Source organism: Perognathus longimembris, chromosome 7 (assembly GCF_023159225.1).
Source record: "Perognathus longimembris pacificus isolate PPM17 chromosome 7, ASM2315922v1, whole genome shotgun sequence".
Taxonomy (NCBI): domain Eukaryota; kingdom Metazoa; phylum Chordata; class Mammalia; order Rodentia; family Heteromyidae; genus Perognathus; species Perognathus longimembris.
Window position 1 is genome coordinate 15,550,476 of NC_063167.1, and position 13,157 is coordinate 15,563,632.

The 13,157-nt window shown below is 47.3% G+C and overlaps 1 protein-coding gene across 4 annotated transcripts in view; it reads left to right on the forward strand.

The window, feature by feature from the left end:
* Positions 1–13,157, forward strand: part of Man1c1 (mannosidase alpha class 1C member 1) — a 125,217-nt gene that overhangs the window by 38,156 nt on the left and 73,904 nt on the right. The window contains exon 1 of one of the 4 annotated variants that reach the window (XM_048350547.1): positions 356–362. The exons of 2 other annotated variants lie outside the window; for them this stretch is intronic. The gene's annotated coding sequence lies outside the window, so the exon portion shown is untranslated. Of the gene's footprint in view, positions 1–355; positions 363–12,773; positions 12,778–13,157 lie in introns of those variants that run through there. One more of the 4 variants, XM_048350548.1, reaches the window with a different exon arrangement.

Below are 13,157 nucleotides of genomic sequence, written 5' to 3' on the forward strand. Positions count from 1 at the left end.
TTGAAATAGGAATAGGAAGAGGCAAAGGTTGCAGTCAGACACACCTAAGTTTAAGTTACTTATTGGTTGTATGCCTTGAGTTTCTGAATTTCTCTGAACCTTAGTCTTCTTAACTATGAAATGGTCTTAATTACCTGTTTTCTGGAGTAGGTGTGGAGGGTTATAAAGTATGTGGTCACACGGCACAGGGGTTCCATAAATACCCACTCCGTCCTTGCTTAAAACCATCTTTCTGGATAGGAAACAGCCCATCACCTCCTCTGCATGTTGGTTTCTTGGGACTCCTCCTTGTGTCCTGGGATTGAGTATCTCAGGAGAATCCTGCGGTCCTCCTTTGGCTCCAAAGAGAAGCAGCAGAAAATGTGTAGATAGTTCCTGCATGGACTCTGCGTGCAGAGCCGTCTTCTGGAGACTTGGCCACCTTGGTGAGTGTAGCACGACTCTTGTTCTTCTGGAGCCTTTGTTCCATCCTCAGCCCTAGGCCTCTTGTAAAGCCCAAGGCCCCGCACCAGGTCCCCAGGGCCAGCAGGCAGTGTCACCAAGGCTGAGCTTACAGACTTCAAACTGAAGACTGAAACGCAGCCTGCACAGGCTGACCTCCAGACCAGCCAGGCTCTCCACTGCTTACTTTCCTGTTCCCTTGTTTTTTCGTATACGTGTTCCTTTTCTTTTCTTTCTTTCAGTTTCCTTTTTCTACTCTTCTTACAGCTTGACAAAAGATCTGGTTCACCAAGAGTATTTCATGTTTTCAGAGGCTCTAGGCTGTCCTGGGGCAGCGCCTTCTTCCTGCAGACTGAGCCTGCAGAGAACAGCAATGTAGATGTTTCTGCTTTCAAAGAAGCAAACATCAGGCTGTGCCACTTGGCCCAGGCACCAGGCAGCGGCCAGTCCTTGTTTTGATTGTCTGTGTGCTGCATGTTTGCCCAGAGGTGCCGGGCTGATGTGTTGTTGGTTCATTCACTAGACAGGGGAGCTGCTTGGTGAGATGGAAGGGACACAGCCTTTTGAGTCAGCCAGACTGGGGCTTCACATTGGCTCTGCCACCTACCTGCTAGCTGCCTGGCCCCAAGTGTTGGGAAAAGGAGACTAACCTTCCTTCCTTGGGTGGCTGGGCAGGAAGCAGGTCACTTTCTTGGATAAGAGCAGGTTCTCGAGCTCTAGCCTGGCTCTGCTATTGTGTGTTTTCTGTGCTTGGGTACATGATCCAACCCAGGGCACCACTATGTGATCTTGTAAAACAGGGATAAAAATGGTAAGCCACCTTGCAGGTTGGCATAGGGTTAAATGTTTGAGAAGGGGCAAAGCTGGTGTTGGGCACACTGTAAGTGCCCCCTGTCCATTGCTAGACGTTAGAGGCAATGATGTGCGGTGTTGATGCCCTCTGTGTAGGATGCTCTGTGCGAGGAGGGGGCAGTGTGAGGTGGAACTGGTCAGAGCACTGAAGGTCGGGGAGAAAGACACAGAAGAAATCATTATCCAGCAGAGGCATTAGTTTTCAACTTTGGGGGCAGGAAGGAGCTGGCACCAAGACTCTACCATGTCAGAACCCCCTCTGTGGGGTTGTGTTTTATTGGCAGTCATACACTCTGCTACTGAGCCACTCCTTTTGCCCTCCCCACTTACGGTTATGTAAGTAAGAAGTCTGAAATGGATATCACTGAACTAAAAATCAACATTTTATTTGGGCCACATTCCTTTCTGGAGGCACTAGCAATGTGTTGGTTTGGGTTCTCTGGGGAAATGGAACCAATAGGGTAGAGACAGATAAATAAGCTACATATAGTGGTACATACATACCTGTAGTCTCAGCTACTTGGGAGGCTGAGACAGGAAGATTGCTTAAGCCTACTCAAGGCAGTCTGTGCAACATAGTAAGATCCCTACCTTAAAAAAGTCAGTCACTGGTGGTTCATGTCTGTGATCCTAGCTACTTAGGAGGCTGAGATTGAGGGGACTGGTGTTCAAAGGCTGGAAAATTCTCGAGAGCCCTTCTCAATAGAGAGTTAGGCATGATGGTGCACATCTATTATCTTAACTATGACATGAATCCTAAAATTAGCAATTGTGAACCAGGTGCTCACCTAGGCAGGAAAAATAACCATGTAAAAAAGAGCCTGGCTCAGCCTTACAGCTCCTGTTTACCAAACAAACAAAAAACCACAGGAGGGCTGGGGATATGGCCTAGTGGCAAGAGTGCCTGCCTCATATACATGAGGCCCTGGGTTCGATTCCCCAGCACCACATATACAGAAAATGGCCAGAAGTGGGGCTGTGGCTCAAGTGGCAGAGTGCTGGCCTTGAGCAAAAAAGGAAGCCAGGGACAGTGCTCAGGCCCTGAGTCCAAGCCCCAGGACTGGCCAAAAAACAAAACAAAACAAAACAAAAAACCACAGGAATGATACCTACACAGAAGAATAGCCAGATGAGACAGACAGAAGGGAGAAGGGAGGGAGCTCAGTAGCAGAATTGGCTTACCCAGGCTCCAACTCCCACCGTGGCAGTCTGCAGGCTCCCTGGTTGCATGGCCCAGTCCAAGTCCAAAGGTCTTAGAGACAGGAGCCCACCATGCCCCACTACTGGGGAGCCTGGGAGGCCACTAGTGCAAGCCCAGAATTCAGAGGCAGAGAACCTGGGGTTCTGATGTCCAAGGGCAGAAGAAGATTATTCCAGCTCCAGAAGAGAGGGAGCGTATTTGTTTTCCTGTGTCTTTTTGTTCTGTCTTGGCCTTCCGTAGCCTGGATGGTCTCTGCCCACAATGGACAAGGGCTGCCTTCTTCCTCAGTCCACTGATTCAAACCAGCGTTTTCCAGAAACATGCTCTCACCTACTATGTTATCAGTCATCTGCGTATCCATTAACTCTGACAAGTTGGCACCTAAAATTAAAGTTAGCCATCCCCAGGAAAACCCTTCTGGAGCTGTCTGCATTCCTTGGCTTGTGGCTCTGCATGTTTGCTCAAGCTGTGTGATTGACTGGTGGAGTCTTTTCGTACCTCACAGCTTTGCCCTGCCTGCCCGCGACCCTTGTGCTTACATCAGCTTCTCCAGGTACAGGCTGATCTCATCACAGGATCAGCGGGTCATCAGCCTTGACTCCATCTGACCCTCACATACTCAGGGGTGCTTGGATTCAGGGTGGCAGCACCTTGGAGGCTGCTGTCCTGTCTGTCCCAGGTCAGAGGGGGCTGTATGTGTTTGAAGCCAGTGTGAAGGCCCCCAACGACTTAATCCTGGTGAGTGGGGGTAGGGTGAAGTGTGAGCACAGAAAGGCCCATATTTTGAACACAGTGTCATGGGGGAGGGGGTTGTAGGCAGTGGGGGACTGGAGTAGGTACGTCAGAGGCATCACCCGCATGTTGGTGATTGATGTGGGTGGGGTATGGCAGAAAGGAGAGCTGAGGGGGCCAGGAAGTTCTGGCTTGAGCAGTCAATAGAAGGGTGGTGGGCACTGTCTCCTGACCAAGAGAAGATGCTACTGGGTGGCCCAGAGAGGCCCAACACTTTCTGACTGTAGCTGGGAGTTGTCTGTGTGCCAGGTGCTATGCTTGGTGACAACAGAGCCCATGGGTAGGGCTGTCACTTTTTGGACACAAGCATGGTCACTGTCCTTTCTGGGTACTGTGGCCAGGGCTGCTTGCTCTGACACTCCTGCAAGCAGCTCAGTTCCCTCATGGGACAGTGAATGATGGCATACTAACCTTACACAATAAAGCTAGTACATGTTTAATGCTGGTATGTTGTGGAAACACTAAGTCTAACAACATCATTATTCTTAAATAGGTGGGAAGTCGAGGTACAGAGAGACTGAGTATCTTGTCCAAGGACACACAGCCAGGCTTTGATTAGCTGCACCTTACCTCTTCCCAGAAGCACTGTCAGAGGAGGACTATACAAGCGAACGACACAGAGATGTGCGGAAGGGCATTTGCACACAGTGCCTCCATGATCATCACCCTTGGAAATGTATCTTCTTTGTAAAACTGGTAGTGGCTCTACCTGCCTAATTCACAGGTGACCACAGGCTCTAACAATGCCAGTGGCACTTTGGAATGGCCAATGTCTCTGCACCTGGGCAGGTGTTAAACCTTTCTGCAAATACATTTTAGGCCTGTTGGAGTGAGCTGAGGGCTTCCTGCAGTCTCTGTCCCTGCACCTGTCTCTTGGTCTGGGATACAGGCAGAGTTGGGACTGATGCCTGGGCCTGGGACCTATGCCATGCAGCTACCTGTATGTCTCTGCAGAGCCCAGCAGAGCCAGGGGCTATTCGCTGGGAGAGGGACTCACCATAGAGCTGTTTCCCCACTTGGCAGATCTTTTCTGGGTAAATTAAAGTCCTTGCACTCTTCCTCACTCCTGCCGTCTCTTGCAAGAAGCCCAGTCTGTGGACTCCATAATATTGTGGAGGGCCTCCATGCTAGGAAAGCAGTGAGCAATAGAGCATCAGGGAGCCCTCATTCTGGACATTAGAGAATGAACCACATAACTAATTTCCACTTTAGTAATCCTTCATGATAGGGGGGAATTCTACCTGATCCAATAAGTGATGGAGAGCTACTTAGGGGGAAATTAACAGGATAGCAATCACCAAATAGCACCTACTATGTACCGGCCACCATACCAAACACTTTACATATGTTATTTGTTCTTGGGGTTATTGTAACAATTCAGTGGTCCTGTCTTTTTTCAAGTTGTCACTCAGGAGAGATTACATAGCAGCAGCCTGGGGCACTTTGGTGTTTACCTCTGACTCTGGGTCAGCAGGCCCAGGTGGGCCCCTGTGCTGTATTTCTCACACGCTCCCTGGTTGCACCTGATGCTGGTCCTGAGCAGCAAGGATCTCTGTCTCTCCAGCCCTCACACAGCCCAGACACCATAGGACAGCTACTGACAGGGTGCTCAGACCTAAACCTGAACCAAGGGGCAGGCATGGCTCAGGAGAGCTGTCTGGTCTTCAGGCCTGGAAGTCCTGTCACATTTTCATTGCCTACAGCAGCTTAGACAGACCTGAGAGTGAGGGTGGAGGTCGCACCTGCCTTGCACTGCCACCAGGCCCCGCCTGTGTCCAGCCTCTGAGTGAGTCTTCCATCTGATCTCATGTTGCACTGATGGCTGGAGTGAATCAAGAAATCTAGCTTGGATGGTTTGCAGGCATCAGGCAGTTCCTGGGCTGAAAGTGGTGAAAACACCAGCTACACCCATAGTTGTGATCTCGCTACCGGTGTAGTCACTAGGTGGAAGATCATTAGAGATCAAATCCTTTCCTGCCTGACCCCCTCGTGAACAGGGCCAGGTGCTGTGTGATGTGAGCACCTGCCTTCAGTGACTGAGAAAATCCAGTTTCCTTGCTGGCAGCTTTGGGGGGAGCCACTGTGGTCTGGGTCACTGCCTTCTTTGACCCTACATGCTTGAGTTTTCTTTTTAAGGGGTGACATCTTGCTATTTCAAAGATGTCTCACTGTTTCACTGCCCAGACGCTGCATCCCTAGCCATCCAGCAGAACTTTCCATTGAGTTCTCTCTGGGTGGCTTGCCAGCGCCTGCTCCCACCTTCCTCCAAGGCAGCCTTTCTCTTCTCGGCCCCTCGGCTGGGTGGGTTTCTGGGCTTGCAAGATTCCAGAGGGGCAATTCCTGCGGGGGAGAACACAAGCTCTGAGACAGGTAGAAAGAGGACCTGGCATTCACTGGTGATGTCTGCCTCCACCCAGGCAGTAGTTTCCAACTGACGCTCTCCTGTCTTTGCAGCTGCTTGAGATAGAACTGGAGGAGTATTTTGGGCTTCCGTTCTGAGAGCTCTGCCTGCTGAGCTTAACTCAGAGCTTGACTCTCTGCCTTGGAAGAGCTGGAGAAAAGGAAGGCTCTGTGGTCTCCTGTTGGTGTTGTCTGAATCTATAAATCACACATTACTGGGCAGGGGACGGTCTTCCAGAGACCCTCTGCAGCTGACCTCTAGCTCCAGCACGGACACATACAATGACTACCTGGTGTGTATTTCTGGAACCCACGGAGGGCAGAGGTGCAGTGTCTTTTGGTTCTCCTGTCTTGTGATTCCGTCTGGCTCAAATATTTCTTGCTATAGCTCAGGCTGTCAGCGGCTCAGTCAGCTGCTTGATGTCCTGTTCCCTGTTCTTGAACGCATGATTATCCTGCTGCCATGACCTGGGTGTCCTAGTCTTAGCTTGCTCTGCTGAAATGTGGCTTTGGGAAGAGACCGTGTCTCTGGACCTAAGGTTCAGTTTGACTGTGGGGTCCTGGGCATGGGCTTCTGTTTCTGTTGTGCTTCCTGCCAAGAGAGCTGTGGAGGTCATCCTCAGACCCATTTCCTTCCCGCCCCAAGGCCATTTTAACCAACTTTGTTTTCCACATCACAAGCATTTCTAGATAGTCATTACGGGAAATTTGGAAAGTCAGAAAATAGAAGTCAACAAGAAGCAAAAATTAAAGATACTCAACTTTTCACTGTCACACATAACTACTGTCTTTAGTTTGGTGTATTGTCTTCTGGTACTTTAAAAAAGGAAACACAATAACACAGACCCCTGAATGTCATGCTTTTCTACTGAATTATTATAATGATATATTGAATGTTATCAAACTGCCTGCCAGTAAACACTTAAAAACTGGCTTTGTTTTGAGACAAGGTCCTACTACGTAATTCAGGCTGGCCTTGAACTCTGGATCCTCATGTTTCAGCCTCCTGAGTGCTAGGATTATAAGCATATACTACATTCCATTTAAAAACAGGTTTTCTAGATGTATTGTACCTCATGATCTTGTTGAATTGAAACCTCTTTGTATACCTACTTAAATTAAAAAAATTAAAATAAAGGTTTTAATTTTAAAAAGTTAAAATTAAAAAATGTTTTAAGCCTTAGCATAGTTATTTATGTTGTTTTGAGGTTGTTTTTTGCCAGTTGTGAGGCTTGAACTCAGGACATGGGCACTGTCTCTGAGCCACTTTGTGTTCTAGGTTAGTGCTCTACCACTTGAGCCACAGCATCACTTCCTAGTATAGTTATTTCTAAATGGAACAATATCCTGTCCAGCCCATAGAATGATTCAAATCAAGGTAGATAAAGCATAGACTGAATCACAAAAATAGAAGAATTATCCATTGTGTTACTTTTATCTCCCCAGTCACAGAATTCTTCCATACTTGCCGAGTCAATAAGTTTTGCATTGGTAAGAAAACAAGCTGTCCTTCTGTAGTCTTTATTAATATTAACATTAATGTTAGATTTTTGCTAGCAGTTATTAGAGGTGACCTAAAATGTTCACTATGACATTATTTTGTAGTAAATCCAAGCTGGAATTCACCAGAATGTTTAATTGTATAAGAGAAAGATTAAGTGACTAATGATAAGTCTACTTGCTAGGTATTATGTATCCATTATGATGAGGTTCATAAAGTGTTTGTAATAAAATTGAGTATGTTTAAGTCATATAATCATAGGAAGAAACAAAGATACATAGATAGAAAAGAAGAAAAACACCAAAACAGCAATGGTGGTTGGGCCTGAGTGATTGATCGTTGCTTTCCTTCTGTCAGCCTGCTTTTTCTACAGCAAGATACATCAAAATATAGATGGATGGATGGGTAGATAGTGTTCAGTTTCATTTTTTGAAGTATCCATAAAGATGTCTTAGCCCATTTTGTGTTGCTATAATAATAGACCTGAGGTGAGTACTTTATAAAGAAGAGAGATTTTTTTTTTGGCTCAGAGTTCTGGAGGTCCAAGAGCCTGCAGCTAGCATTTGCTTCTGTACTGTGTCACAACATGGTAGAGAAATGGAAAGGAAAAGAGGTGTTGTACTGAAGAATGAGGTCACATGGAAGGAGAAGAAGTAAGAGTGTGAGTCAATGAAGTGTCAGTAAGTCTATCCCCTGGGACCTGCCCCTCTCCCAGCAAGATTTGCATTAATCCCTTCCTAGGCAGCACCCAGTGATCAAGCCCCTCCCACCTCTCCTGCCTCTTAGAGGTTGCTCCTCCTCTCCATACCATTACCTTGGAGATCAGGCCTTCTGCAAGTGGCCTTTGGGGGACAAACCATTGCAAAGGAAATGTTCAGCTGAGGGAAGCTGAGGGCTCAGACCTGAGCTCAGGAGAAAGGGGGTGACTCAGGAGTGGAGGAAGGGTGCCGGGAGGCCAAGACTCCAGAAAATGCATGGAACCACAGTAGGAGCCTCTCTCTCTCTCTCTCTCTCTCTCTCTCTCTCTCTCTCTCTCTCTCTCTCTCTCTCTCTCTCGCTCGCTCTCTCACTCTCTTGCTCTCTCTCGCTCGCTCTTTTCTTTCTCTCTGTCTCTTTCTCTCTTTCTTTTTTGAGCGAGAATCGACTCCAAATGGCACTTGATCTGCAGATTTGTTTGCTGGGCTTGTCGTCTTGGGGGACAGGCTGGTGACGTGAAAGTGAGGAGCCAGCCAGTCTTTGAGGAACTGAGTGGAGGATGGCTGGCAGTGGACACCATCTGTCATAATGTGTTAAAAAATGGAGGAAAACAGAATTCCGTAATGGATAAATTTGCATGAGAATGTCATTGACCTCCAGCGAAATTCCCTAATGGGCTTTTAAAATACAGATCCAGATTTGTAGAAAAGTTGTAAAGCTGATCTCCCATTTACCTTCCCCAGGTATGGCTGCTAGCATTTCACCATCTTTGCCTTTTCTCCCTCTTGTACTCATTTCCCTTACAACACACACACACACACACACACACACACACACACACACACACGTGTGTTGTTTTCTGGTCCATTAGATAGTACATGGTAGACATAACACCTTATAACCCTAAATACATCACTATGCATTTCCAAGAAGATAGCAATACTTTTTCTACGTAACCACAGCGAAGCCATTACAGCCAGAAAATTGGCACTGAAAAGAAGCTGCTCTTCGATCCCTGGGCCCAGTGCTCCCAGTAATGTCCTTTGCAGGAGTAATAACAGTAATTGTGGGTGTTATTTCTGCCCCAGGCTCCATCTCAGCCCCCCTCACCGCACTGTGTGAGGTTCTTCCTCCCCCTGGAATTCTCCATTGTTAGCTCCCCTTACCCCAGATCTTCTCAGCCTTTTGTTTTCACTCATGACCTTTCTGAAGAGCAAAGAGCGAAAATTGCTGATGTCCTCCATTAGATTTGTCTGATGTCCTCTCATAGTCCAGTTCGTGTCAGGCATTTTTGTCACACATCCCCAGGGTAATGTGTCATGTCAGAGGGTAGCTGACAGCTCTCCTTTTCCCCTGGTGGTTCTTAAGTATATATGGTTATAAATAAATAAAAGCTTTATTGAGTTATGACTCACATATCACAAAAATCTACATTTTAAAAATATAATATTCATGGGCTAGGGATATGGCCTAGTGGCAAGAGAGCTTGCCTCGTATACATGAGGCCCTGGGTTCAATTCCCCAGCACCACATATACAGAAAATGGCCAGAAGTGGCGCTGTGGCTCAAGTGGCAGAGTGCTAGCCTTGAGCAAAAGGAAGCCAGGGACAGTGCTCAGGCCCTGAGTCCAAGGCCCAGGACTGGCCAAAAAAAAAAAAAAAAAAAAAAAGTATAATATTCAGTGGTTTTCAGTATATTCAATGATAGTTCACCATCATAATCAATTTCAAAAAAAAAAAATCCTCAGACACATTGACAGTCACTCCTATCTCTCCTCTCCTTCTCCCTGGCACCTGCTCCTCCTGCCCTTGTCCGTTTGGATTTGAGGCTTCTGTGACTGGCTGTGTGCGCTGTAGCATACTGTCTGAAGCTCTTCTATGCTGTAGCTTGTAGTCCAGTATATCCTGCTTTCTATCCATTCAGCAGTCAATGTACAGTGGGATCGTTTGCACTTTGGGCTCTTAGGAGCCTTGTCACTGGGAACACTGGTGTGCAAGGCTTTGTTTTGATTATGTGTCAGTGGTTCTCCAAGATCCTTCCTAGACTCAGTGGGTAACTAACCTTTCCAGGACTCAACACACAGTCCTGCCCTCAGTTGTAATTTATTACAGTGAAAGACACGCAGGAAAATTTGCTAAGGGAAAAACACTTGGGCCAAATCTAGAGCTCTAAGTTCCAAAAGCCCCTTCCCAGTTAAGTGGCACCAGAAGGATGTAACTCCTACAGTGTTGAATTGTGGTGGTGTGTTTAAGATGTCTACCAGGCAGTGCTGGGGGCCGGTCACCTAGGCACCTCCTACTTGATGTATACCAAAATCTCGGGCTTCTACAAGGGAAGCCAGATGTTCAGCATAAACCGTATATTGGTACAAACACCAACAGTGAACCACCCTTCTTGGTTCAACACTAGGGGAAAAAAAATCCCTAATTCCCAGACCTCAGTTGAAGCTATCTTGTAAGCCGGCCTTCCTGAAGGTAGAAGCCTCAGACCTGCTATGCTAAATAACTCTGTCCTGTACAGGAATATACCTGGACTGGAATTGTTGTGTGGCAGCTCCACACTTAATTTCTCTTGTTGTAGCATGTCTATCCACCATGTCCATTCCCACCAGCCATTTATGAGGGCTCCACGTCCCCCTGGCCAGTGCTTTTCATTTTCTATCTTTCTGATCCTAGTGGAATGAATAGGTTTTTCAGCTAGTAATCTGTAAGTATTGAGAACAAAAACTGTCCATAGGAGCCAAAACAAATTCTCTGAGAAAATCATGCCTATCTATTTTCCTGTAAAAATAAGGCAATTATTTTTTTCCTGTAAAAATTATTTATTTTCCTATAAAAAAGGGAATTAATTTTTTCCATACTAGTTGTGCCAGGTCAGAATGATTTTGTGTTTCAGTCTTGTCTTTTACAATATCTACATGTACAAAAGTGGAGACACGGGAGATCTGGTTACTTGGCAGATTTCTCACCTTAAGATGAGAGTGAGCAGAGCTCAGTTCAGGAGTGAGACTCCACCTCTGTCCTCAGCCTTGACCCATACATTTCTGTCCTAGTTTGGGGGTAAGGGGGTACCAGTGGCAGCTCATCAAGTTCCCCATAACCCACAGTAGACAGATGCACATGGGCCTGACAGCATGTGGAGGAAGCGGAGTCCAACGAGGTGAAAGTCATTAGGAAGGAATGGCAAGTCCATAGCCACAGGGTCTACAGCTCATCCATGTCTGTGCCCCTCCCAGCCTACTCAGAAAATTAGGGTGCCCACCAGGATGCACTGGAGACACAGGCATGCCCCTCTGAGCTCCTCTTGCTCAGCAGTCCTCCTCTCTGATTCTTTACCTGCTCTTTCCCGCATTGTACATGCATGTGTGCATGGTTGATGTCTAGCCATGGGTCAGGCTCCAGAGCTAGTTTTCAGGTCTGTTCTTATGATCATTTAGCAAATATTAATGACTACCTCTGTGTGCTAGTGCCTGAATCTGAGGAGAGTGTGCAGCTATGAAGAGGGGTGGAGACTGACCAGGTAACTGCAGTTATAAAAACTTGACCTTGGGGCTGGGAATATGGCCTAGTGGTAAAGTGTATGCCTCATATACATGAAGCCCTGGGTTCGATTCCTCAGCACCACGTATATAGAAAAAGCTGGAAGAGGCACTGTGGCTCAAGTGGTAGAGTGCTAGCCTTGAGCAAAAATAAGCCAGGGATAGTGCTCAGGCCCTGAGTTCAAGCCCCAGGACTGGCAAAAAACAAAACAAAACAAAACTTGACCTTAGGCACGGTACCACTGTGCATTAGGGATGTGGGTGGAAGGGTTCCTTGCACTGCCCTTTCTTTGGAATCTGAAGGAGGTTGTGCAGTTGGCTAGAGGAGAAGGCAGAGCTAGGAGTATGTATCTGCCTGCCCCTGACAGATGCAGTCCAGACTGAGACTGGACTCCAGGAGAGAACACCTGGTTGATGTTTGCTGGGATGTGTTCAGAAGCTAGAGAAGTACTACGGGAGGTGGGGGGCGGGGAGGGTCCCCTGCTCACCTATCACCTGGACTGAGCCCCTGTGATTCAACTGGGACAACTCATGGAGACAGCTCCTAGGGCCCTCCAAGTCCAGACCAGGAACACAGGGAATAGTTTGTGCCTTGGGCTGCCTCCCTCCCCGTCTGCCTGTGTGGAAAAGAAGAGGCCACGATCCAAACATCTCCACATCCCTCCAGCGATTCCCATAATTACTCTCAAACACCCACTTCTCTCTCAAGTGGGGGGAGGCTTCAGGGTAGGGTGAGGCATCACACACCTCAGCTCCTTTTTGTGCTGTTCTTGCTCTGAAAGCCTGCCACTGTCCCCAACCCAGCTCATTACTTGCCCTTCTCTCCCCCTCCCTTCAGAAAGAGCCCCCGATGTGAGAGATCGGGGAGGAGGCCAGTCTCCCTCACATACTTATTCCCAGCAATTTTTTTTTTTCTGTTATTGCCAACTGAAGATAAGTAGAAAATAGCAGAGGAATGGAACCCAGACATAGACCCGAGCCAAGCTCTTGGCATGCGTTACCATGATATTTGCATGTGTGTCACCCGGGAGGCCCCCACACCAGCCAAGTGTGAGGAGGGCTCTGCTACCCTGGGGGATGGAAGAGCAGTTCCTCAGCCTGGCCAGCGCGGTGGCCCCGCGCACGTTTGTTCCATCTTGGAGCCTCTGTTTCACCATCCATGACATGGGAGTGTTGTGTTATTTCAGAGTTCAGGCTCTCCTCCTGCTCGTTTTGGCGGCAGCAACAAATGTAGCTGTGTTTGCTGACCACATGTGCCTGGAAGAGATGGCTTGCAAGCCAGGGAACCAGGAGTGGCCATGTTTCTAGAAAGAGGGCACTGGGGCAGGAAGAAGACAGGAGTTAAGAGGAGAAAATGTAAATGGAGCAGGTCAGTATATCCAGAGGTAGATGAGGAAGCAGAAGCTGGAACGATAGGTTGAGCATCCCTAATCTGAGATCCTAGGCACTCCAGAATCTGAAACCTTATGGGCATCATCCCCCCTACAAATGGAGATCTCACACCTGGTCTCACCTCACAGGCAGTAGGTAAATGTAGATGCACTAAAAATATTGTAGAAAATTACCTCTAGGTTATGTATGTAAGGTGCATATGAGACATAAATATATTTTATGTGTCGACTTGGTTCTCTTTCTGAAGTATTTATGTATATGCAAATGTCCTAAAATAAAATTTGAAATCTAGAATATTTCTGGTGACAAGCATTTTGAACAAGGGATATTCACCCTGTACAATA